This window comes from Littorina saxatilis, linkage group LG4, assembly GCF_037325665.1.
Source record: "Littorina saxatilis isolate snail1 linkage group LG4, US_GU_Lsax_2.0, whole genome shotgun sequence".
NCBI lineage: Eukaryota > Metazoa > Mollusca > Gastropoda > Littorinimorpha > Littorinidae > Littorina > Littorina saxatilis.
Window position 1 is genome coordinate 55,506,830 of NC_090248.1, and position 6,356 is coordinate 55,513,185.

Here is a 6,356-nt window from a genome sequence, read left to right on the forward strand (position 1 = left end):
AGAAAGAGCGGAAAGAGAACGCTGAACGAAGGGAAGAAAGGAATAAAGAAAGAAGGAATCCGAATGCATACAGTAAGCGCACACAAAGAATCAAACAAACAAGACAATACACGTCGGCTTCAGGCAGTTATGACCCTCGACCTCATGTATTTAAGTTTGATTTGGATCACCACCTTCCCAGGCATTAACGTTAAGCAGACACATCCCTCTACTTGGACATCTTGACTGCTTCCTGTGCATATTCGGATTTTGTGAACACTATTTGTGCAGATCGACACGAGTGTCAGTTAAAACAAATTCAAACTTAAACAAAAATTGAATTATGCACAAGAAGCAATCATGATATTTAATTTTTGTTTGGGTGTGTCAAAAAGGAGGGATCGATTTGTTCAATGGACATATTTGGGACAGTGAGCAGAACAGTTTTCTCGGGAAGGACTGTGCCTCTGAAGAACCTTCTTATCGTCTTTATGCAAAACACCGTCACGTAACTAACCTTCATTTGACGGTTGATACTTTTGCAGTTGAACTTGCAGACAGACCAGCAAAACCACTGGTCGCTGTGACACCATTTTGTCGTCAACCTGCCACAGCTGCACCAGTACCACCTACTGATACCCGTTTTGTTAACCCCTCGCCACCGCATCACCCAGTTGTGGCTTCATCTGCACCAGTTTCTGAAATGCATGGCACACCACAGGCAGCAGACACTCAACACCCACAACCTCAGGACATCAGAACCGGCAGAGAATGTCAAGAAGAGAGCTCATTGGCAGATATGGATTTGGTGTATGTAAATGAGGATGACGTGCGCAACAGTTGCTACGTGAACTCGTCTGTGTTAGACCCAGTTCAGTCTTATTTGGTTGGGCGACTTGCATCTGGGGAACTTGAGGGAGAATATAAAGTAAGTGATGTTCATTTTAGGTTTACTGTGTCATCATTTCAACGTTCAATTCTTTTTGTGGTCACTGCCGAGTTAAATTATTCTGTATTTGTTTTTATAAGGAACAAAATAATGTGTACTTGTACACTGGTCTGTAAGCAAGCATCAATAACTCTTTCAGCTGGACAATGCTGCATTCCGATACTTAAAGTAGGCTAGCGTGTACCTTTCCTTTTAATAGAGATGGAGAGCAATGAAACGTGATAAATGCCATTACTTCTGATGGCCCAGCTGCGGTTGCGCATTGTGTGACAAAGTATATGTACCAGGTGTTTTCCAAATCTGTCATTCAAAACTGTTTCTGGAAAAAATTTTGATTGCAGAGCACTCAACAACGCAAACAGACAAAAAGCCTTTTTGTTATTAATAAGATCCATTATACTATGTTACTGGATTATTCATTAGATTTTAGCCGTATTATTACAGTTAGCGTTAACTGAAAGTGTGCCTCAAAAGTCACTTACCGAAGTGACAATATAGATGTCTGATCGACAAGAAGAAGAAGTCATGCCGAAATAATAATTGAAGACCTTGCGAAGCTGAATATGTGCCGTGACTCTCTCAGTGATTAAAAGCATTTGGTAAACCTGGCTCTCAAACATTGTTACTTTCAGTATGTTTGCTTACAGATGTTGCTATTTCTTCTGTTATCGTTCAGACGATCCCCAGAAAAGATGACAGTGAACCACAAGAAGTTGCCAAGCTAAAGGCTAATGCAAACAAGAACAGATTTGGTCAAATACTACCGTGTAAGTATAAAGCTTTTACAGTCACACATCTTCTGGTGTAAACATTTATCACCATCTTACATCTTCCCAGGCAATGACAGGGGGCAAGATCATCCTTCCGCTTGGTCAGATACGAAGAACCGACTGCCTGGGTGCTTTATGTTGACAGCTGACATTGTTTTGTGAATGTGTGTAGTGACACACGTCGCTTTTTAAAGGCACAGTGCAGCTCACAGCCTTCGTTTTGCGTTTTTGTTGCAGCTGAGTGCATTTACAGTTCAAAAATCCTCCTATGGTAGTAAAACAAACCCAAAAGTACCCAACGACGACATCTGTGAAGCTCGACAGTTTCTTGTTCACGCGAGTGCATAAATTAACCTTGTTATTACATGGTGTTTGGTCTGAGTTCGATTCAACTGAGTGATTCCGGCATCCATTTTGTTTTACACAAACTCATGATGACGTCTGACATAGTTTGCTAGTGACGTGTCTTTTTGTGCATGATGTGGTGATCTACCTGATCTAAATTTAGATCCAAAAATAGGTCAAGACCAGCCGGGTCCGAGTACGAAATTAATTCGTAAAAAAATTGCAGTTCTTGACTCTGTGGGTGCAAGTCAATGAAACTTGGTAGTTCTTCTAACGGATAGCTGCCTGAGGTATGACTAAAAGCCCCAGGGGTTCCGTGCACCAGTGGATTTGACAAGTTCAGTACCTTCAAAGACATTATTTCATGAAAAAGAATAAACTCAGTCAGACTGTTGATGTTAGGTAAGTGTCCCGGTGGACGGGTGGTCTTATTCCACGTAAAAGCCAGGCCAGGTCCGTGATAAGAGACAGACTCATTCTCACGGTACGGTTTCTACCTTCAAGCCACACACGCTTAGGACTAAGCTATCCCCAGCACTGCGTTATGCCCCTACTTTAGTTATTAATTGTATAACTTGGATCAGTTGCAGTCAAACAGCTTGAATATAACATCAATAGTTTATGTTAGGATGGTTGCAAATATGTATTTGTTACGTCGGTTACAGATGACAGAAATCGTGTGGTCCTCAAAGATCAATACTCGGAGAACACAGCCACTGACTTTATCAACGCCAGTTATGTGACGGTAAATTAAACGTGTTAAAAAAAGTAACTGTCTGTAAGAAAGAAAGAAAGAAAGAAAGAAAGAAAGAAAGAAAGAGAGAGAGAGTCCGAACGAAAAAAATAAAAATAAAAAAAGGAAAAAGAAAGAAAGAAAGACACACACACACACAAGCAAACAAATAAACAAACACACAAACAAACAAACAAACAATCATACACACAAAAGGAAAGAACTAAAAAGAGAAGAAGTATTGGCGTTGTTAGCATAAGCATTACACATATTCAAAAGGCATTGCAAAGTTAAGGAAGACTATCTAAACATTTATCATAAGTATTTAACTTTTTAGTTTTAAAATATAATAGTGTGTGGATATGTGTGTGAACATGAATGAAGCTTATTTAAATCAAGTCAATGGCAACACGACATAAAATAGAATATACATACAAGCTTACAACCAAGGAACAAATTCAGACTTCATTATATAACATACATAAATAAGCATCTTTCAACCATTTCTTGCTTCCTGTTTGCAATGACTTTGCCTGTTGAACAAACTTGCAAACTACGATAAAATGTCTACTACTACTACCCTTCCACTCCTCCACTACACTGTGATTGTATGAAATAATTATACCCACATGCGATTTTTAATTGCAGGGGTTCATGTCAGAGGAAATGTACATTGCAACTCAAGGTAAGTGTCGGACAACGTAATGTCAACAATAAATAGACAGCCAACGTTCACAAACTCAGAATTGAAATAACAAGTCGCGTGAGGCGAAATTACTACATTTCGTCAAGCTGTCGATCTCAGAGAATGAAACTGAACGCACTCCACTTTTTCACCAAGACCGTATAGCATTGCAAGCGTGCGTGCGTGTGTGTGTGTGTGTGTGTGTATATGTGTGTATGTGTGTGTGCGTGCGTGGGTGCGCATGTGCGTCCATACTTGCTTGCGTTCGTCCGTCCGTTCGTGTGTGTCTTTTGTACAGCTTAACAGTGTACTATTCTGCTATCAGGACCCAAGGAAGACACTGTCGCTGACTTTTGGCGAATGGTGTGGCAGGAGAGGATAACTCACATTGTCATGGTGACCAACATTATCGACCGTGGGAAGGTGCGTTTAGAATTAAGAAACAAGAACCTCGACCTAACAACCTAACGACCCTTGTTGTTGTTGTTGTTGTTGTTTTTGTTGTTGTTGTTGTTGTTGTTGTTGTTGTTGTTGTTGTTGTTTTCTACATGTTGACCTGGGTTTTGTCAAACAATCTTCGCAGTCCAAGTGTCACCAGTATTGGCCAGAAGAGAGCAGCTCGGACACATACGGCCCTGTGACAGTGACCGCTACAGGCACACAACGCAGAGACAACTTCTACATCAGGACATTCACAATCAGGCGTGACGGGGTAGGTACAGGCACTTGACAGGGACTAGGAGGTGGCTTGGGGCTGGGAACAGTTGTGGAGGGGGTGCTCTCCTGTCTCAACTCCTGCTACGTTGTTGTACTAGAAGACACGGGTAGAGCGCACCCATGCACCCACCCACACACATATAATAACTTTGTACGTCACTTCCGATGGCGGAAGGTTGGAATTTCTCCAAAAACTGTCCTACCAAATGAAATATGGCACGTTCAAAAAAGTCGAAAAGGAAAAATAACAGCGAAAAAAAGTATTACGCCGTGAGTGTGGGTCGACGAATAGGCATATTTGACACCTGGAATGAAGCCAGCAAGTCTGTAACTTCTTTTCCAAAGGCGACACACAAGAGCTATGACACGTTAGCTGCGGCTCAAAGAGCAATGGATCTCGCCGGAATTCAAAACCCACATTTATTTGAAGGAGAGGGACACGTAAGGGAAGATTTTGAAGATCAAACGGAGGTGAAGGAGATTTCATCTGCAGCGGCGGTCCCTAACAGTAACAGTAACATCACCATCAACACGCAAGACGATCGAAAGGAAATGAGCGACGGTGGTTGCTACGACGACGAGAAAGATCCAAAAGAAAGAACACTGACCTGTTCTGACTGCAGGAACAAAGTTTTCTGGAGAGATACCAAATTACCGGGCTACCAGATAGCGATATTTGCACGAACGCAGCGAAAGTTTACCTGCGAATATTGCACGGAAATCATGCTGGACGACAAAATAATGGAAGAAGTGGAGAGGGTTGTTCCATTCGAAAGCGTTCTCGCCACAGAAAGCAAAACTTCGACCAACTCAGATGGAATAAAAGGTCCTCTTGACCAACTCACAAATGAGGCCAAAGATCTTCACAAAGGCCTTCAACATCTCGAAAGTGCCATGGTTTATCTCTCCGAGAGATTTGAAGAAACGCGATCACAGAATGAAGTGATGTTGGGGGACATGAATCAGACACTACTGACTGCATTCAATGAATCTTCAAAAAAACGAAAGAAAAACTGGGAAGAAAATCAAAGCACAGAACAACAAGACTCACCTCATAGTCCTGGTCGAAAGCAGAAAATGAAAGGAAGCAGCGACAAACTGAAAATAACAACAGAGTCCCAAAAAATAGAACAAGAATTTGACGTCATAATAGAGGAAATGACACTTGAAGATAGCAAGGCAGAAAAAACACCTCAGAGAAAAAACTCGTCTCGGCAAAAGACCAAAACATCGCTTGCATCAGGTAAAATAAGAGAAAATATGGTCTCCAAAGAAAGTAGGGGAAATGCTTCCAACTCGGCACAGGCGTGTAGATCATCTTCACAGCCAGCCTCATCATTGTCGACATTGTCATTGTCATCAGTAGAAGAAGACAGCGAAAGTGATGAAAACTCAAGTAAGGAAGAAAAAGAAGAAGAAAAGGATGGAAACAACAAGGAACAAAGCCTACCATCAGTGTACATCCTTCATGATTCCATTCTCAATGGAGTAGACCCTGAAAGAATGGGTCGCCGTTTTGGATTGCACGTCACAAAAAAGAAAACAAGTAATATTGATGACTGCCTCGCCGAGATAAAGTCAATAAAACAAAAACCAGAAGCCATTCTCATTCATGTCGGCGTGAATGATGCAAAAGTAGACAACTCAACACCCTCAAAAAAAATGAAAGCCTGTGTGAAGACAGCAGAAGAAAATTTTCCCCAAACGAAGATCATTGTAAGTCAGGTGGTTCCAACAGCCTCAAGGGACATGAATGTTCGCACGAACCTTATCAATGCAAAGATGGAAGCTGCATTCCAATCAAAGATGAACATTTCTTTCATTAGAAACGCAAATGTTGCTGCACATCTACAAAGAGACGGAATACACCCGAATAGAAGGGGAGATGGAATCCTCGCGACAAATATTGGCTACCATCTAGAAAACCTTCTTTGGAGCAAACAACCAGATCACAAAAGAAGAGAGTCATTTCCGAACCAGAGAAACCAGCCATGGAGACAAACAGACTACAGGGAACAACAACAACAGCAACGGCAACGTGTTTCGTACAATGAGCAGTACAATGATCACGCTGATATCAGTGAGGACCAAAAGAGATCATTTGGCAGTCATCGGAACAAATCGTTGCACCCTAGAGAATATAACCAAACTTACTACAGGGAACAACAACAACATCGG